At 27.6% G+C, this 22,375-nt stretch overlaps 1 pseudogene; it reads left to right on the top strand.

The window, feature by feature from the left end:
• Positions 1-22,375, top strand: part of LOC142330942 (dynein heavy chain, cytoplasmic-like) — an 88,330-nt pseudogene that overhangs the window by 27,923 nt on the left and 38,032 nt on the right.

Raw genomic sequence — 22,375 nt, 5'->3', positions numbered from 1 at the left:
AATTTAAAAAGTGAGCCCATAGATTCTTATTGTTATTTAGTAAATAACCTGAAATTCTTGCAGATGTTATAGCTAATCCATAATTTGAGTTACCATCCTCAACTTCACTAATACTAGAAATCTGAATTATTTCAATATGTATGTTTCTAAATTCATGTAATATAAATGCATCTTCATTGGCTTTTAAATATTAATTTTATATTTTCATAACTAAAAGTTAAAAAAAAACAGTGAAATGTACAGAAATGGAAATTAATTTGTATAATGAGCAGCTGTTATGGTAACATTTTCAAAATATTAATACATTCATAAGAACACAGATATCAATAGTAGTTGGTTCAGTCAAGACAAAAATTAACAAAAAAAATATGAACATTTACTGAAGTGCTAATACTTATATTAGTAGAAATAACCAGTGTCAGTTTTTTGACTTCGCTGTTTGAAATGCATTATATCTCAAAATATCAGCAGTTGCTGCTTCCAGGATTAAACTTCTGTAGATTTTCAGTGACACTATTTTTTGTTGTTGCAAGTTAATAGACAGTCCTCCAGTAGTAGCCTTTTCTTTATATTAGACAATACTTTCTTCATTCCTCTGTGCATTCAACCTTCAGTTTTATCCGTTTACTCTTATAACAAGTTGACGTACAACAAGTATGATCCTGTACAACAAGTTGACGTATGTTTTTTAACTTGTTGTTAGATGTACGTGCCTAATACCTCATTATATATTTCACTTTTAATTTATATATATATATATATATATATATTCTGATATATCTAAACCATTTGTAGGCAGCAATTTAAAAATTTTATTTAATTTTTTGTATATCAGTATAAATTAAAATATGTTTTATACAGGCAGGTTGTTACCCTTCATATAATTTAAGACTAAACTTTTTTAATTCAGTCATAGTTAAACATAACTGGATTTCTTTATTTTGTGGTATTTGCATAATAATTTAATTTTAATTTTTTGAAATATCTACTCATTAAAAGAATTGAAAGAGCCTGCCTTTACATTGAGCATTCTCAATAAATTTAAATTAATAATTTTTTTAAATTAAATTTTGGTTTTGTACATATTATTGACAGCTGTCAAGTCAATAAAGAAACAACATCTGGTAGAGGTTCGTTCGATGGCGAACCCGCCAGCAATAGTGAAAGTGACATTAGAGTCGATATGTCTTCTACTCGGGGAAGGTACTACATCTCCGGTTTGGAAAACAATAAGATCTGTCATCATGCGTGAAAACTTCATTTCTACTATCGTCAACTTTAATACTGAAGATCTTAAGTGTGTTTTTTAATCATAACGCCTGTTTTATTAGATAGATAATAAATATACTTAATTTATTTTACACTCCTCCCTTCTCAGATATATATGTTTCTAAGCTGCTGCATGTTAGGCTGTAGTCACCTCATCCTCCTAGCTATAATATATTCGGTGTATATACGTACATGATTCCAAAAGTTTTACTGTAAAGAATATTCTTTTGTTTTAAGTAATTCTTTACATAAATTTTAAATTTTAAAACTAATAAACATTTTTACAAAATGCATTTAATTGCAAAATTAGACAAAGATTTAATAATTTAATTAATTACATTTCAATACTTACTTAACTACTTTTTGGAATCATTTTCTGATTGTATTGTAGTTAGCTTCATTTTATATTTAATTAGTATATGTTTAGTTAATGGTTAGTTTTTCATATTTTTATTGGCAATAAAAGAAATAGTAATTAATAGTATTTACCCTTTGCTTATATTTAGAAGTGTATTTATATACTTTTATACATTTTTGCCTAAAAAGTTAAAAAAAGGATTTTCATAAATATTTACTTAAGTATTTTTTGAGGAATGTAATGAATGCTTCATTTAATTATAGAATTTTTAAAGCTGTTAATTTTGTGCTCAATGTAGCATGAAATTATTTAATTTTATTTATATTTTTTTAATGCCCTTATTAGTGCACATTTTTTTGGGTTTATTGTAATGTTTAGGAATATATGGTAATTTATCATGATGAGGTATGTTTTTAAAGTTTAAACAAAGAAAGACATGTATTTTTGTGATTTAGATTTTAATGTCATTCAAATTCCATAGACATACATTCTATTACTCTTAATTGTCAATTGTTAGCTTCTGCACAAGATGTGAATTCAACTTTTTATATTTCTTTAAAGTATTTTCATCATAATACAGGTATCAGAACAACATGCTATGTTAAAAAAACAAGCAATTTTATTTATACATGTTTCCTTATTTATAAAAATGGTTCACAAATTTTAAAATAATTTCCATTACTTTCTAATGATAAATAATATATGTTGTAGCCTGTTGAAAGTAGTTTATTGAAGAACATTTTCATATTAATTTTATTTTTCTTAGTTTCATAGTAAGTACAATTCATTATTTAATTTATTTAATACTTACTCCCTGTATACATTTTGTACCACTTTGACCTGAAGTAACTATTTTTTTTTTTTTAATCCCATTTTGTACTATGATTGTTAGTCATGAACTGTGAAGTAAAACTATGTGCAGCATCATTGGAAATTTGTTTTTTAAATACAGCTGTAATCTTAAAAATGTTATCTTTACTCCATTTCCTGTATTTGCCTAGCTACTATTGTCTGTTGTAGTATATTCCAGATGTTGTGGAAAAGATTACTTTATAAAGGATGCAGTTTACTATCTAATACACAACATGGCCAGTTAAATTCTGATCAAAGATTAATTTCAGGTGTTGTAAATAATATATTATTCTGATCTAAAAATTCATTCAGATCACTGAAAAATGAAAATGGATCAATAAATCACAGTTAATTTTAATGTTTTTCCCTTGTTATATAATGTTTTCTAATGTATTGCATTTGCAAATTAAATCAGCCTAAGCATGTTAATATTTTGTTTATTATATTTTTGTTTTTATTTATGTATGTATTTTATTTATTGTTCATATTAGTTCTATATTTTTGTCATGTTGCATGTAGCTGTGAAAGAGATCAAGAATCAGCAACTCGTTGAGGTTAGGTCTATGGCAAATCCTCCTCCGATTGTTAAATTAACTTTAGAATCTATTTGTCTTCTTCTTGGTGAAAGTGCTAGCGATTGGAAAGCTATTAGAACTGTCGTTATGAGAGAGAATTTCATCAATTCAATTGTTTCTAACTTCAGTACTGAAAATATCACGTAAGAACTGTCCAGTTAATTAATTTTTTAATATGTGTTCAATGATTTTATTAAAATAACTTTTTTTCATTCATCCGTTTAACGTTCCATATCTGAATCACATTAATTAAAATTTGTGAGTTAAAATGTAAGTTGACTTTTATATAAACCTATAAAAAGATTATAACAGTATTCTTAAGTAAAAAGAAACAATTTTAATGTGTAAAATTAGTTGACTTTCTCCTACGTTTAGAAAGTTGTTGTGTTTAATCACTGATTTTTTATAGTATGCTAATAAAAAATCCCCAATTTTGGTGAACCGATTTCTTACTAAATTTAATTTTAGTGCCACCATTAAATAAATCTAACTATCTTAAATCAATCGTCTTTCATTTCAATGGATTGAATGTCAGATGAATTGATTTTTATGTCCACAATTGAACTAAATTAAAATCCCTTATTTAAATTTTGTCCAATATTAGTATTGGTGTTTGTCTCTACATTTATTTTTCTTAACTGGTAATGATATCTAACACGACATTTAATGAATTAAGCATTAATTATTTTATCTGATAAATTTCAGCGTGCAATTATATTTTTAACAAATCTTTAGTAATAATTTTGCTTTTCTTGGTGAATTAATAATTCATTAATTCCCCACTGAAGCTTTGAAGCTTGTACATGGGAATATGGTAATGGGATTTTGTAGCATATAAAAAATGCCATGTCTGACCAGGATTCGAACCTGGGACCCCCAGATGAAAGACTGAAATGCTATCACTTCACCAGAATTTTTAAAACTTGGCAAGTTGAAATCTGCCTTGGTTCAATTAAGATTTTAAATTATTAAAAGTATACAATAGACAGATCGAAAAGAAAAAAATTGTTAAAGGGGCTTAAAATTGTTAAAAATTGGTAAAGGGGCTTATAATAAACGTAAAAAAAATAAATGTATGAGCGTGGTGATGGAGGGTTGATTTGGGAGGGGGGTTGAATAGGGGTGAAAAATGATATTAATGTGATTTCCAATGAAAGTTGACGTCAAAGAAATTTGTGGTTATTTAAGACATAGAAAGGTATACTTTCACCAAGTTTCGTCAAAATTAAATTATTTTTGCGGAAATGAAAAATAAGAAAATAAAAGATTTTTCGCATTTTTCTCAGAAATTTTGAGGTTATGTTATAAAGTGACCTCTACAAAAGTTGTAGATCATGCAAAAATCTACAACTTTTGTATTGGAAATTTTTTCCTTAATCCCTTAAACCCCCCCCCACCGCCGCCTTCAAATCACCTCTTCACCACATCCACTCATGCATTTTTTTTATTTTATGTTTATTATTAGCCCCTTTACCATTTCCACTTATAAAAGTTCAGGTAACAATTTTTTTTCTTTAAGTATAATTTGATTGGACTACAAAGCAACATCATATGTTGTGTAAAACCAGAAAAATTGTTTAGTACAACTTACTTATTGAGTCACCTCACCATATTGATCATCTTTTACTGATTTTATTTTAACATCATATCATGTTTATATTTACGTTACTTCATTATACTTATCTAGTTTCCATTTAAATTTTAAACTACAATTTACTCAAAAATGGTAATATTATTGTTGTGAGTTTATTTTACTGAACAGAAATTCATAATTCATTTTCTATCTTAGCCTATTAATTTCATCATAATTAATTATTTTCTCATTCATCTTCTTTAAACAATAAAAATAATGCATGGTATTTTTAGATCTGTATGGTTTGTTGCATGATCTTTAAGTTTATTGTTTTTTATTTAAATTTTTAATCAATGTATGTAAATCATCAGAAAATATAAGTCTAAATGTGCAGTACTTCCAAAAAGTAACTATTATGTGTGTGATTATCCAGCACATACTTCATCTTGGTATATTTATTGCCATCATCAAATTTTTGTATCTCATAAATTATTTATTTATTAATAAGATAATTATTTTTTATTTTATTTTTAATTATAATTGTTCATTGAATAAAACTTATTTCATTTTGAAAAAAAAAAATTTATTATGCAAGCATGCAGTTAATATATATGCATGCATATTAATTGATATATGCAAGACTTGTTTATTGAAATTAATTGAGAGAGAAAAATTAAGAGAGTATTGGTATTGTATGTGTGTGCATGTATTATGTGTATTTATAGAATAAAACTTTTTTTTATAAAAGAGTGTAATACTGTTACTAGTATCATATTCTACAATATGGTAACCAGCGTTAATTAATTAATGAATGAAGATTAAACGTCTTTATTATTCGATTATTTTAGATGTATAAGACGTATTAATTATATGTGCCTATACATATGTGAGCATAGAAATAGATGAAAAATTGTAACAATGAAGCCAATACTGTACAACGTTCTGTTACATGCTCTCTCATACTGTCATATTGTCATTCATTTACACATATTGTAAGTCATGATAATGGAAAGTAAAAGTATCTATGCTAATAAGGATTAAAATCTTTTTTTTTTTCAAAAGAATGTATTTTTTAATCAAAAGGAAGACCATTTCTAAATCATTCTTATTAATTTTAAAGAACACTTCACATTCCTGCATTTATTATTTTGCTCTTCATGGTTGGAGATATTAAATTTATCATAAATTTTAAAAATTCAAAATTATTTATAAACGTGTCTTGTTATATATAAAAATTTGATTAAGTGAATAAAGATTTAAAACTATATCATGTTGCGCTTATTAAGGAAGGTAAATGGTTCCCTAAATCATTTACATGGGATACAAAGACCACAAAAATGTATATATGCAAAACTAGTAGTGACTTCTTTACTGTGTTCTCGAAGTGATGGATTGAATATTCAATGTCATTACTTCAAGAGAAATCAACTCTTATTAACTGTAAAAATTACAGACTGAGAAATTAACTCTTATGCTAACTGTACTTTGAGATGCTTCACATGCATCAGATCCAAAATTAAGGTTTGGATAGATAGTGTAGTGCAAAAATTAATATACTTGTGTCAAGATAGATTGCATCGCACAAGACATGAAATGAATGTAAGGATTAGAGTTGCTTGAAATTATGTCACTTTCAAGTTGAAGTGGTACAGTTAGGTGAAAAGTATGGAAGTAATATGTTGATTACTATTGTATAAGTATAGTGCTGTAATCTAAAGGCTTATAAATTTAATGTGCTTTATCTAATTTTTCTATTTGTCTTTTTTTAATGTTAAAAAGATTATTCATATGTATCTTAATTCTAATCTATTATATTTTTATAGCTGGTTTCTTATTCATTTAAATTTATATTATAAACAGTATATCGCTTATGATTTATATTTTTATTGAAGTTGTTACTGATTTAGACTTGCTTATGTTATGATGCATGTAATTTTACACTTTATTGTTCTTTATATTTTTATGTATATAAAACATGATGTAAGCTTTTATTGATATATATTCTATTTTGAATTTAATCTCAAAAAAAAAATATATATATATATATATGCATACATATTTCAGCTGTATGATTACAATTCAACAGAGCTAGCACAAGATATTTGATTGTTATGAAGAAAAATTATCAATTTTATTTCGGTAATGCTGTGTTTTTACCCATGTAGCATTTTTTTTCTGGTTGAAATGAGTAGTATAGAAAATGATAAATTTCTCGGAAGCTCTTGTACTAGTGAAGATGTCAGCCACATTTGATAGTTTTTCAGGATTCCAAAGACAAAAGTCTGCACTGTAATTTAAAACTTGTCACTGTAAGTGATACTGTGTAGAAGAGATTATGATTGCAAATGTGTTGACATCAAGCAAGACATAAAATCAAAACTAATGTTTGTTTCAAATCTGCTTTGGTTTCAATTATTTAAGTAACAATTGCTTAACGACATGAAAATTTCTTGATACATGTTTATTTTACATATGAGCAACTTTTTATGATAATCATCTGTATCAGTTTGGTTGCTGAATTCACCGATGGGGAGAGGGGTAAGAGCAATCAAATTAGGTGGTTGAATTTGTTTAAGATTTTTTTAAGAGAGAAAAGTTTGGTGTAACATGTATACAAAAATTTTGTAGGCTTTTTTTTACTTTTTGGAAAACACCACAACTACCAACTATCCAGACATCCTTCAGTTGTTCTTTTGCTTACAAACTGATAAAGTTAAAGAATACAGTCAATCATGTTGTGCAACAGGATGGTGTGCTTCCATACTTATTTGGAAGATAAGAAATGTCCTCAGCAGAAGTTGTTCCAGTCAGTGAATTTGTAGAAGTGAGCCTATCATGGAATGAATTACAGATCTTGTTCTATTGGAAGATTTTCTGGGGTTATATAAAGACCATTGTTTATTTCTTTAAAAAAAAAAGAAATTATAATTTAGACCATTTTCTAGATTCATCGAATAAATTACTTAAGCAATACATTTCGATTTTTATTTTCATTTTAATCTTAGTAAAGTAGTAAATATCTAAAGAATGCATATGGAATTTTTTGTATCATTTAGATATGTTATCATATTATATACTTTTGTATTATGTATTTATTTTTTTCTTATCACTAATTAATTTCAACATTTTTAAACTATAGCACTGATTTATAGATTCACAGAAGGATGTTCCTGGGTACATTCTGACCAATAATGATGGTGCCATCTATTAATCCAGTTGTTATAATACTTGGCATTGTGAATATTTATATCCATACATAATTAATTAAAACTTCAATAGAATTTTAACAGATTCATTGGATAGCTGTTTCAAAAGCCAACTTGCTAATTTATTAACCTCACGTGCATCATGGAGGTTGTTTTAAATTAAATAAATCAGTTAATAATAATAATAAAAAAATAATTTTTATATTTTAGTGATGAAGTTCGAGAAAAGATGCATAGCAGATATTTGAGCAATCCTGAATATACATTTGAAAAAGTAAACCGAGCTAGTATGGCATGTGGTCCTATGGTGAAGTGGGCTGTCGCTCAGGTCAGTACGTTGTTGTAAAAATCCTTTAGTACACGTTATTTAATGTAATCAATAAGAATTTTCCACAAGACTCGCATATGTGGTATTCATATTATTTTTATAAGTATATAGTAAAAGGAAAGATTGTCATTGTTTTGATGTACAATATTTTATCAATAAATCGAAAGGAATTTTCCATCCTGTTAAGAATGGAAAGGGGTGGTTAATTGTATTATTAAGGATACAAATAGAAATATGAGTTATAATTCTTTAAATATGATTTAAAGAATTTTTCTTAAGATGTATTTCCACGTAAACCATTTTTTTTTTTTTTTACCATTTTAAATTGGTGACCTAAAACTCATCTTTTACAAGTATAGTTTTGGTGCTCAATTGTTAGGAAAAAATAGTGTACCAGAAATTATTATTACAACTTTAAAGTATGGTTTAAAGAAGCTATTGAACAATTTTTAATTGTTTTATATAAAATGTTTAATTTATATAATTTTCATTTGAATCTTATTTAATTTTATAATTTTTGTTATTTTGGTTTTTATTTCTTAAAATGCCTTGAGGTAGCAATAAAACACTAATAAGAGGTCGTATTAGTGGATTGTAATTAATATATTGTACAGTTTTACCAGAAAAACACAATGTAAAAAAAAAGAAGAAAAAAGGGTAATGTAACAGTTGAATGAAGAAATAACAAAAGTGTATCATTTCTAATTACATAAAAATAACTGAACTATTTGGAAGTGATTAGTAAGTTCTTGAGTTAAAAGAAGGGCCTACTTAAAGATAATTATTCAAGCCTTAGTTTTTCAAATGGCAAGAATGTCAAATAAACTTGTGTTTAAACATTTAGTGCGTGTTTAAAAAATGACATAGCTTATGGAATCAACTTTGCAGTAAGACCAGTGATAGATGTTGACCCAGTGATCTTTCTGTAATGGAAGAAACTACTCTTTTAAGTTGTAATGTGCCAAAATAGATCTTCTTGATATCCCACACCTATTTAAGAGATGTTTCATTGTACCTTTTTTAACATTTATTATTGTATTTACTGTTTATCTTTTTTTTAATATACTTTTATTTTTTTAATCAGGTTAGTTATGCCGATATGTTGAAGAAAGTTGAACCATTGAGAGAAGAATTACACAGTCTTGAAGTACAAGCCGATGAAAATAAAAAGAAAGGTGAAGAAATGAAAGCTCTTATTGCACAATTGGAACGTATTATTGCTGCTTATAAAGAAGAATACGCTCAATTAATCTCACAAGCACAAGCAATTAAGGCAGATTTAGAAAATGTACAAGCTAAGGTTTGTATTATCTCATACTTTTACAAATTTCTGTATCTTTATATTATTAATACTACTTTGTTTAACCTCATTTACTAATTTTTCTTATTTGTTGAAAATTATTTTTTATTTCTTTCCTAGTTTATTTATTATGTATAATTGTATTAAATGTGCATCATAAGAATTAAAATAATTTAGGGAAACCATCTTAGTTTTACAACATGTTTCATTTAATTTAAGCAAGTAGTAAGGTGCAATATTTATGGCAGTTAAAAGCCTATTGCGTGTATTAGCTGAGCTAGCTCGTGTGTTATGAGTAGTCCCATCTAGTTGCACGAGAGCATTTTTCAACCACATAGTAATGTTATGTAACCACATTGTAATAATATATATTACATTCCTTCTTGTCTTAAACAAGCTAAACTATGTAGTGTTTTCTAGATCATGGTATTATTTTTAAAAAAAGTTAACAGACAAAATACTTCATACAAATATTATTTAAAATTTCACTTTTTTTAATCCTTACCCCCAGAATGCTTTCTCAAACACATTAGATTTCATACTAGAAAATTTTTTACTTATATTCATTGTAACATTTAAATTGAAAAAGTTGTATTAAAAAGAGAGAAAGTTTAATTTTTATATTATTTCTTTTTTATTTTTACTTTCATATCTGCTTGTCATACTGTATAGCTGCACAGGATACAATATGAGGAACAATACACTTATCAGGTCAAATTTTACTTGTCAGTGTTTTTGTAGATCTTATGATTTCATGATCTTGCCTAACCAAAAATTGAAGATTGACATTGAAAAATTCTAGATATATGTAGATACACATATATATATGCCTATATTTTGCTTTTACCTCCAGACTGGTTGGACCAATTAGGTTGAAGTTTTGCATGATGATTTCTGTATATGGGAGATTAATGCTGTTTAATTTTGATCACAATCAGACAAGGGGACAGAAAGGTTGATATGGACTTTAGGTCCTGTATTTTAAAATTTCACTCAAAGGTTGGAAATATTTTTCTCATAGTTTAATGCACATTATGTAGCTAAAATATTTTCTGATTGTGTTTTGTTTCATTCAAATCCCATAAAGAGGTAGAGGCAAAAGCCCTTTTTTCATCTTTGGCCTTTATTCTTGTACTGATTAGATGATTCCATTTCATTATTATGTCAGTTTGGCTTTTTATGAAGTTTTGTATGGTGCCTTTTAATTTTGATTATATTTGGTCAAGGGAATGGGGAGAATAATTTTCTTTATGTAATTCTTTACTTGCATATTTATATATTTTAATTTCCTCTTAATTTTTCTCAGAAGTAATAATGTGCCAAGGTAAAGCCCTCGTTTTGAAATAGGCTGTATAGTTTTTGTAACCAGAATTCAAGATGATAGGTACAATTGATATAAAGAAAGCTATTAAATTTCTTTTACTTTAGTTTTGTATTGAACATTATAAAATTATTATAGTAATTATAATATTGTTGTATTGAACATTATTATAGTAATTATTCAAAGAAACTTCAAATCGTTTACTTCATCTTGTTTGTACTTCAATAATAATTAAAAACTGCATTATTTGCCTAATTATAAAAACTATTGCATAATAAAATTTAATGTGAACATAATTATTCAGCGATTCAAAATATCACATGAGAAATAATTCTGAAATATGACATGCTCCTGTTTTAGCTACATTCACTAAATATCTAGAGTTATGTGGATAAATTTATGCTTAAAACCATTCTAGAAGTTCAAAAATTTATTAAAAATCATTCAGACTAGCCCAGCAGTTCTTGAATTCTAAATGGATATCTGCACAGAATACACTGTATATTATATTAGATTTATACTAAGATGATGAATTTTTAAATTAGATAAAAGTATTCAGTAACAAGGGTAGTCTAAAAAGTAAAGAATGTTTTGATAATAGGAAATCAAGGTAAGAAGAATTAATTAAACAATTTTTATTTTATATTTACTGGAATACTTAAACTATGTTTCAACATAGTCACACACAAATTCAAACACTTGTCAGAGTGTGGTATCATGTTTTTTGTATACTTTTACTGTACACTTCTGCCATAAAGTTCTTCAACCATTTACTAACAACTTCTTTCAGTTCATTATAATCATGAAAATGCCTGCCTCCTAAAAATTTTACAGAATAAATGATAGTCGCCAGGTCCAAGCTAAATTTGTAGGATGGATCCTGAAAAACATTCCAGTCAAAACATTGAAGCAAAGCTCTAGTTGTTGCAGCTGAGTATAAGCAACCATTATCATGGAAGAAGACAATGCTGCTGGACAACATATTGCACTGTTTGCATTGCATGCCATATCAGAGGCAATGGAGTATCTGACATATGCCTCTGAGTTTATTTTCTGACCTCTTAGCATGAAGTCAACCAATAGGATGTCCTTTCAATCCTAAAACATGGTTGCTATCACTTTGTCTGTACTTGTTTTGCTTTTCTTATGTCCTACATTTAGAGATCCTTTTGAAAGTTGGCTGTTAATATCAGAACATGTTATTATCATAGAAATTTAATTAACTTGTTTTTCTATTTGATAAATTGTGTTAAAATTATCATCCATAAATTTTATTAGTTATGTTGCTTATTATTTTATGGTTTATTCATAATCTAGATGAAGATTTACATTTAATGTAAATATTCTGTTAGATTGGTCTACTTTTGCTTGTTGAAGTAATTTTAGAAATTTGTCTTGTTTTTATGTAATTTTTTCTTTTCATAAGGACTAAAATATAAATGTAATTATATTAAATACATTGAAAAGTTGTCAGAGTAAAAAATTATATAAAATCTGTAAAAATGTTTAGTTTTAAAAATAAGGAAAAAATTAATGGACTTGTAGTAATTTTTTTTTTAATTTTTGTTATTAATCAAAAATATAGTAATTATTTAATGCATAAAATGCTGTTTTGAAATGACAAAACTGGGAAAATGGCAAAAATGGTCCATAACAGCATCAATTATATTTATTAATTAATATTTTTGACAGAGCCTCTGTCAAAAAGAACTAGCAATAGTTCTTTATTTTATAATTAAATTTATATTTCCATAATTTGAAAGAGCGATTTTGGGAAATTTTATTATTTATCATTAATATTTGTATTTGTAAATTTCCTCCTATATTGATTCTGATGATGCACAAAATTGTCCGTAACTCTCTGAAGAATATCAGATTTGGTATTATTAATTTTATGGTGGAATTTTTTTTTCAGTTCATTTATCACGTGATTTCAAGTGGAAAAAACTCAACTTTTAAGGTACCCCTATTAAAAAAGTCAGTGATGCATTTATTGCTGAAGCAAGCTGGTCACAAAATATCACTGAAATAAAAGATAAGAAAGAAGGCTTGGAGATAGGTTACACAAAATATACAAGATCTATTGAGCAGTGTGGTTTGATGGCATACAAGTTCCCAATTGCCTAAAAACGTCCACTTCGTTATTACCCCCTTCTTAAGAAAGGTTTGGCGCTTTTATTTTGAAATTACAGGGCAATTTTGTTTTTTCCATATTTCCTAAAGTATTTGAAAAAGTGTGAAAAATTGATTTTACAAACTTTAAGCAAACATTTACTTTCAGCATGGTTCTAAGGAAAAGTTGTCTAATGACCCAGAATTTCCCAACTTTTAAAAAATATTTTAAATATAGATAATAAAACAATTCCATTTTCACCTTGTGCACAATCTCAGTAAAACATTCAATTTAGTTCCACATTTTTTACTGATAACAAAATTTTGTCATGGAACTGCATTAATTGGTTTAAGTCATCCCTTATTAACAATTAACAAGCAGTTGAAATTTCATCTTTTGATAAGAATATGCTTGTAAAATTTAGGTCCCCACTTCAAGATGTGAAATGTGAAAGTGTCTCATGCTTTTTTTTAATACCTTCTTCAAAATCTTGACGTAATCATTGTAACTCTCTTTGCAGACAACACGCTGTATCTACATCTGAAGATAATTATTTAAAAATAATTGAAAATTCTACGATAATTGTTATTCACTGGGTGGATTGTAACCATCCTCTTTGTATTTGGATAAACTGTGCATTGTGCTTCTTAGGTAGACATAAGATTTCTGATTGCGTAGTTAGAATACCTGTTAATGATAACTATAATTTTTCTGTTACCCATAAAGTGAAATTTCTGGGTATTTTATCAGATGACAAGTTGTGGGAGGATCAGTTTAATCTTGTTTTAACAAAATCAAGCTGTATTGTTTTGATTTGAAGTTTAATAAAATAAGCTAAGCTTATTATGCAAGCTTGTATATTTAAGTAATATTCACTTCTATTATGTATTACTTTTGCTCCTTTTTTTTCAATAATTGAGTTACACATTATGTATTAAAAATTATTATAAGTTATAAAATTGCACAAAAGAATAGAGATATATTCTCTAAATCTGTGTGTGATATAACTATTTAAAAAGAAAAAAGATTTTAATCAATTATTATTGAGAGTCCATATTTACGGTCTCGAAACAATTTTCAATACTTAATATATTTCACTTTTTTTTTTATGAAGTAGTAATACAATTAGTATTGTGTTAAAAAATACAAAAATAGGAAATGAGAACTACTCCAGTAGTAGTTTTGATAAAATATTTTATCAAAATTATTCATAGATTTAAATACATATTCAAATCAATGTTGAATTTATACTTAGTTTGATGTGTAAGTTATTTAATCAAGGATGCAATAGCGGTAAATTATTACTGATTATTTATATTTATTATTATTTTATATAGTAATATTATTTATTATTTAATTACAGAGATTCAATCGTTATCCTTTGATAATTGATCCATCTGGTCAAGCTACAGAATTTATATTAAATGAATTCCGTGATCGTAAAATTACAAAAACTAGTTTTCTGGATGATTCATTTAGAAAGAATTTGGAATCAGCCCTTCGCTTTGGTAATCCTCTTCTTGTTCAGGTAATTGAATATACATATTTATACACATTTTTTTTACATTTATTAATGTTTCCTCTTGAATTTAAAATAGGAGTTGGTGATTGAATTAAAACCAAAAATTATGATTTATGTTTTATTGTGTTTATTGTTTCATAAAATCTCTTTTGGTATTGCTACTTGGAAAAAGAAGGGCCTAATAATTATGAGATCATCATAAATGGTTCTTCCTTCAAAACTGACATTTTAGATGAACATTTTAAAACAATAAAAGTAGGTTAAAGTAAATAATAGTAGTTGAAACCTTCTAAAAGTAGATATAAAAGTTAGATTTCTATTAAAAGTAGAAGATATAAAAGGAATTAAACCTTCATATATTAGGGAGATTGTATTATCCACTCGTGTAGACATTTTTAATGTTGTTTTAGTAAATTGCTTGATTATTTTAGTAAAAACATAATATTAAATTAATAAAAAAAATCCTGATCATTTTATCTAAACTGGCATCTGTGAAGTATTTTCAACCAAAATATTTATTTCCATAAATTTGAAAAATAACTTGAAGTTGTTAATAATATGTCCCAAACTTTAATCACCCCATCAACAATAAACCTATTAAAATGTTATTTAAATTGTAACCCAGTATTATTGAGAAATTCTATTTCAGGTTTACCATTTTTAGGAGTTTTTGGATATCAGATTCATTAACTATTGTACATATTTCTGACATCAATGATGTTTGTATAACATGATGTTATGATGTGATTTTTGTTGGTAACTTTTGTTCGTTCCATTTACATAAAAACTTATTTTCTATTGTGTATTGATGTGTGTAGTTTTCTAAAACTGTATTGTTTTCATATGGCTTTTCTAATCTTAAAAGTATCACACCACACAACAGTAAAAACTAATCTCTGAAAAGATTTTTGTGTTCATTTTACAGTATAATTACCATTTATTAAAATTTAATTGTTAAATTTAAAATATATAAATAAACAAAAATTTTTTAATCAAGAAGTTTATAAAAGTAAAATCAGAAAGTATGGAAAAGTAAATATGTTGGTTGATGGAAAAGCTTGATAACAAAACTGGAGAAAATGCTTCTCATAAGAAAAATATATAAAGGTGATGTTTAAAAAAATTAATGATAATTTTAACTTCTAAATAGTCTTAAAAATAATAAAAAAATACACTTGCCTGATCAAGCAATATTAACTTTCTTTGCAAAAAAAGTGGGGAAAACTAAATAAAAACAAAAAAAGAAACTTCACTGTAATTAAAATTGAAACTGATTGCTGAATTGTAACAACTAAAGCATCAAAAATTGTCTTTATGCTCCAAAATTGTCAGAACAAGAAATATTTGAGATTGCTGACTTGCAGCTGTAGCAAGTTTGAAAGATTATCCATCTCACTTAGTGCAAAAAATGATAATATCAAGATGCAATTCAGAAATTAGTTCATCATATATCTGGCCAATTCAACCATAATACTAAGGCTTACAACTTTGTACGTAAGTGCATATCAACTCTCTTATCCTGTGAATTAATTAATTTTTTCAACCAGTTTTTTGTATCCACTTTCTATGTCTAAGAGAATAATCTTACTTCTTAGAAGAAATAACTCTTTAATACGCAAGCTTTTACATAGTTTCACTTTTTATTTTATATATGCTTTTGACTTTTATTACATTCCAGTCATAATATTTGAGTTTATTAAAAATGATTTAAAAAATTAATTACAATAAATTTTTTGCAGGATGTTGAAAATTATGATCCAATATTGAATCCAGTATTAAACAGAGAACTGCGTCGAACTGGAGGTCGAGTTTTAATTACACTTGGAGATCAAGATATTGATTTATCACCATCATTTGTTATATTTTTGTCTACCAGAGATCCTACTGTAGAGTTCCCACCACGAGTGACGTTCGTTAATTTTACTGTTACTCGTTGTTCACTTCAGTCCCAATGTCTTAATCAAGTATTAAAATCTGAACGTCCTGATATCGATGAAAAACGTTCAGATCTTCTTAAATTACAAGGTGAATTCCACTTGAGATTGAGACAATTGGGAAAACAATTGTTGCAAGCTTTAAATGAAGCTAAGGGTAAAATATTAGATGATGATTCTGTTATAACAACATTGGAGACATTGAAACAAGAGGCAGCTGACATCAGCAAGAAAGTTGAAGAAACTGATAAGGTCATTGCCGAAATTGAAACTGTATCTCAGCAATATAAACCATTATCGCAGGTGAGTGTATCTAATTCAATGGTATATATGTGTATATAAATATATTCATACTCATAAATTATATTTGCTTTTGTTCTAAAGAAAATGCAGATAGTTTTAATCTGAGATCTATTTAAACTGACGTATAACCTACATCCTGTAAAACCTGCAGAAGTATTTTCAGATTGCTGTTTGTGTATGTCAAACATTTTTTTTTTTAATTTTGTATCTTTTGAATGTAATAATAATAATTTTTCTCCTATACTGATACCTTGCAATCCAATTAGGCTTACCATACGTCTGGTGGGATTAGCCTGGACCGTCCTGTTTTTTAATTCTGTCCGGGGTTTGAGAATTTTATGATTGGCAATGATTTTTTTAAATTTTAGACCTATAAGTTTGACTTCATGTTTTTAAACATTTTCTTACAGCCGTGCGTCTTTTAGCCATCCTTGAAGCAAGTATTGATGTTGATTTTGACGGAGGTGTAGCTACCGGCCTCACCACAACTTTTAATTAGTCATTTGGCAAACAACAGGGGCAATGTGTTTTTGTTGTTTTCATCTGTGAAGTAACTCGTCTGCATGTTTTTGATCATTTTATCTCTATTTGTTTTTTATCTCATCGTTTAGCAATGGACAAAAGAAAATGTATGTTTAATGTTAACCTGCATAGGAATACAAATTTTTGAAATTGTGAAATGACAGTTAAATGAACGTGTTTATTGCATACTATGTACTGGAGAATTTTCTGTTGCTTATAAAGGAAAGGGTGATATAACATTATATCGCCATTTATATTTGATAATGTGTTGCGTTCTTTGGAAAATATTAATTATATAACAACATGATGGATACCTCAAACAGAAGTGAAGTAAAACTTACTGCAATTGTTGTAAGTTATTTCAGCCTGGAGGAGGGAATTCAAGTTCAACTTTTAAATTTTGATGGAGTGTCTGTGAAACTGCTGAAGTTTTAACTCTATCTTTTGCAGTGTTTGAAAAAATACAAACTTGAAGAAAAGTTGGTTTGTTATACTGCTGATAACACTAACAGTAATTTTGGTGGTGTGAGGAAAAAGGGGAATGAAAATGTATTCAGGAAAGTTCAAACTGATTTAGATAGACCTATTTTAGGAATTGGTTGTTCAACCCACATTGTACACAATTCAGTATAAACAGCATTGTGTGAGGAGTGCTTCTCTACTCCTGGACATAGAAGTTATTGTTATAAAAATTCATAATTATTTTCACATATTTACAGTAAGAGTAACAAAACTTCAGAGTTCTGTGAATTTGTGGAAACACATTACAAAAAAGTATTATCTCATAGCAGCACAAGGTTTCTTAGTTTGTTACCTGCAATAGAAAAAATTCTTTCCATTGTTGATTACTTAAAATCATACTTCTTATTGTGACAAATGCCCAAAATTATTGGATTTTATGAAAATCTAGAAAGTAAATTGTTTTTGAAATTTTTATATGGTACTCTACAATTATTTAATAATGTAGTTCTGAAATTGGAAGCTAATTCGATCACAGCAACAAGCATTTCAGACATAGTCTGAATTAATTTGTCAACTTCAGGAAAGAAAAACTCACAAATTTATACCATCTTCTCCCAAAGAATTGCTATGCACTCTAAAAGAAAATAATGACATTCAGGAACAAAAATTCTTCTCAAGCGTAGACAATTTTTATAATTCTAGTATCCAATACTTTAGAATTGTGGAGAACCAGTTTTGATAGTTAGTAAGTTTTAATGAATAAATTTACAAACTGAAATTGTCTGGTCTGATTTAGAAGCGAGTGCACAAGTTAATAAAATAATAAAAGATATCTTAAATATTGATTACCTATTTGATGAATGTACATTATTAAACCAAGTAATTCAAAACTAAAGGATTAAACTAAGTTGTGGTTCAAGTTCTGAAAAAGTACCAGCTATTATTGAAGAGAAGTGGAAAGCAATTTTTAAGGTGTTTCAAAAGACTGATATTTCATGTTGCAATATTTCTAAAATGTTTGAGTTTGCGATGTCTTTGCCTGGGTTATCTACTCCAGTTAAGAGAGTTTTTTCAATTACAGGGAACATTTGATTTGCATAAAGGAGTAAACTTTCAGTATCTACTGTTAAACATCTGCTAAATGTTAAAAATTAATTCAGAACTTTCTTGTTGTGAATTTTATGATGTAATTAAAACAAACAAACCATTTCTGAAAAAAGTTATGTCTAGTGAAAAATACAACTGAATATATAAAGTTTTTAATGTTTTAGTAAACTGGTAAGACTTTTAAGTAATTTCAAAAATATGTCCTGGGTTGGACCCAAAAAAATATGGAAGCCTAAGTCTAATGATCCACTCTTAAGTAAAATGTGTCAAAGAGTTGAACTTAGAAAATAAAAGGATGTGGAATAGATTTAAAGGGAGTAGTAATAATTGATTGCACATTTAATATACTTCCTTAATTAAAACACGTTAAAGAACACTGGATGTACCTACCTCTCTTCTGGAAATTCCTTCTGCATGCCATTGACATGTGGATAATGACAATAATAGTTGGTGTAATTCAACAGAAAAATGTGTGTGTATATGAGTACTTCCTTAAAAAAATATTAATGCTCCATAAGATTACATAATGCCTTATTAATTATGTTTACTCATTGACCTAGTTTTGAGATATTAGTAAATATTGCTTTTTAAATATTTCCACAGTGGTGAAATGTAGGATAAAACATGTACAAAAAAAGCTGGCAGAAAATTACATAATTTACCTGATGATGGCAGTCAAGTTATGCAGTTCATTTTTGAAGTTTAAATATTAATATATTAGCATCACAATTTCAAAGAAATATGTTTTCGACTTTTGGCTCATGCATCAGGGAGCTTTTCTAAAGATTAAATATTCACTAAAATTGATTTTAAATAAACTAAAATAAAAATTTAATGGAAAAATTGTTCAGTTTTTTTTTTAGTGATTTATTGTTTGAAAAATAGGTTTTGAGCATTAAAAATTTTAAATGCGAAAAGAAGACTTTTTCGTTTCGAGGACTCTTACTCTAGGGCAAGCGTTGGGGTAAAATTAATTTTGAAGAAAATAATTTTAAGTGCTGATAATAAATTTAAAAAAATGTTTAAATGTTTAAAAAAGACAGATACAGTAATAATTCTAAATAAATAAAATTGTAAATTTCTAGTAAGGCGATTGCAATTTTTGGCTGAAGCAAGATATAGCTAAAAAATGAAAAAAATATTAGTCATTTTTTGGGAAGTGGTGAATATTAATTATAAAGTTTTGCTAATTTGTGATCCTGATTAAAAAAAATGTCAATTTTTGTAAGAAAAATTGTTTGCTAAAATACCCCAAAAAGTTTTGAAATTTTAATTTTGCTAAAATACCCCTACTTCTTTATCCAATTTTTGCAAAAATATAATGCATTATTTTCCCTGAAGGTGATACCTGTTACAAAGTTTGAAGAAAATCATTCAACAGGGTATAGAGTTATAAAACCAAATACATGCCAACATACTTTGCACAAACATGCATCTGACAAAAATCGATTTTTGTTGACTTGGGAGCAATAGAATAAAAATTTCTTCACAGATTATTTACAGTTTTTTTTTTTTTTAGTTTTTTGACCAATTTATTTCATCTACTGTCTGGAGAAGTTAGAATGCCAATTGAATTGTCGGATTGCTCTTGAAAGTGACTTTTTTTTTTTTTTTTAATTTTAAAATGATACCATTAATTTAATTAAGTAATTTGTTTTTCATTCCATACTTTGTTTTCTTATTAGTCACAGAAACTATTTCTAAAAGTTTGTATGAATTAAAATATAATTTTTAAAAAATAGAGAATGTGAAGAATGAATTAGTTTTTTGTGTGCTTTCTTTCACCGAACCAATGTAATTTTTATGTTGGATTGGTAAGTGTCACTCATGCTGAAACAATTGTTCATCAAAAATTTATACGCTTTGTGTTTAATTTTTTCAGGCTTGCAGTAATATGTACTTTACAATGGATAGTTTAAATCAGATACATTTTCTGTATCATTACTCATTGCAGTTCTTTTTGGATATATTTAGTTCTGTATTGTTAAATAATCCTAAACTGGATTCATTGTCAGATTATAACACCCGTCTAACTACAATAACAAAAGATCTGTTTGCTGTAAGTAATATGAATGTTTTTTTATCTGTAAAATTTTTTTTAATTATCAGATGTTTGACTCAGATGAATTGGTAAAATTTTCAGTGCTTAAATTAACCAATTAATCTACAAAATTAATCATACTTGTTTTAAATATTGTTTACATACTAGATTCATGCTAATAACCTGTTTCATTGTGATCATCATATTTGATCAGTTGCAGGATGTGTTTATTGAATTTGCCATTGCAGTCAGTTATGACTGCATTTAAATAAAAAGTTTTTCATTTTGTTTGCTGCCAATCAGACTTTTTCTAGTTCCTTCATTAAAAAGATCACAATACTAAGGTATACTGCTGTCTGAATTGCTATAGTATACAAGCTGTGGCTATTAAATAACATGACTAATGCTGCTACAGAAGAACTGCGCACAAGCCAAATTTGTACAACCGACAGCTGTTTAGCATGAAGCCTTCTCTTTCGATTGTTGCCACCCCAGTTTCTGTAGACACATTAGTCTGGCCATGGCCTTCGTTTAGATAACATCTGTTTTTTTGTTTTGCGGAAAAAATGAGTTTTGAAATGAAAAGTGTTTTATTAGAGCAAAGGATTGTCGGAAAATTTCATATGAAACTTGGAAAAACTGCTACTGAAACTTATCTTTTATTAAAAAAAGTATATGGCAATGAACATTTATAATGTGCATGGGTGGGTTTTTAGTGGTTTAAGAATTTCCAAGATGGCGAGAAGACATTGAAAGATGATGTTCACCTAGGCCGCCCTTCCACGTCAAAACTGGATGAAAATATTGAAAAAATTGGTAATCTGATCCAATCTGACTGTCTGTTAACTATTCATGCGATTGCTGAAACTGTAGGAATTGACAAAGAATCTGCAAGGCAAATTTTACGTAACAATTTTAACAGGCAAAAAGTGTGCGCAAAATTCTTGCCTAAAATTCTCGTAATCGAACAAAGAGAAGCTTGTGAAAATGTTTATTCTGACACTTTGAATGCCATTGACAATGACCTAAACTTCCTGGAAAGAGTGATAACATGTGATGAATCTTGGTTTTTCACTTCTGATCCAGCATCAATCTATGCATTGGAAGGCCCCAACTTCACCAAGAGCTAAAAAAGCTCGAATGAGCAAATGATAATTCAAAGCAATGATGATTGTTTTTTTCTATTTTCATGGGATTGTTTACCTTTACTGGGTTCCTGAAGGTCAAACTATTAATCAACATTACTACCTTCAGGTCGTTGCTCAACTCTATGAATAACAACCTGAGTTGTAGAACACGTCATGGGTTTTTCATCAGGATAATGCACCAGCTCACACTGCACTCTGTCAAGATGTTTCTAGCCAAGTATTAACATGCCAGTGTTAGACCATTCGCCTTATTCACCTGATCTGGCACCATGTGACTTTATCTATTCCCCAAGGTCAAATCTGCATTAAGAGGAACAAGATTTCAGACCGTTAAAGCTGTCAAAGAAAATGCAGCATGTGTCATGAAAGAGCTTGCAGAAGAAGACTTCCAACACTGTTTTGAACAATGGAAAATTCACATGGAGCGTTGTAGGGTTACAG

The sequence above is a fragment of the Lycorma delicatula genome, chromosome 10, assembly GCF_047948215.1.
Source record: "Lycorma delicatula isolate Av1 chromosome 10, ASM4794821v1, whole genome shotgun sequence".
NCBI classification, from domain to species: Eukaryota; Metazoa; Arthropoda; class Insecta; order Hemiptera; family Fulgoridae; genus Lycorma; species Lycorma delicatula.
The sequence above is the reverse complement of the archived record's forward strand: the minus strand, read 5'-3'. Positions and strand labels throughout refer to the sequence as shown.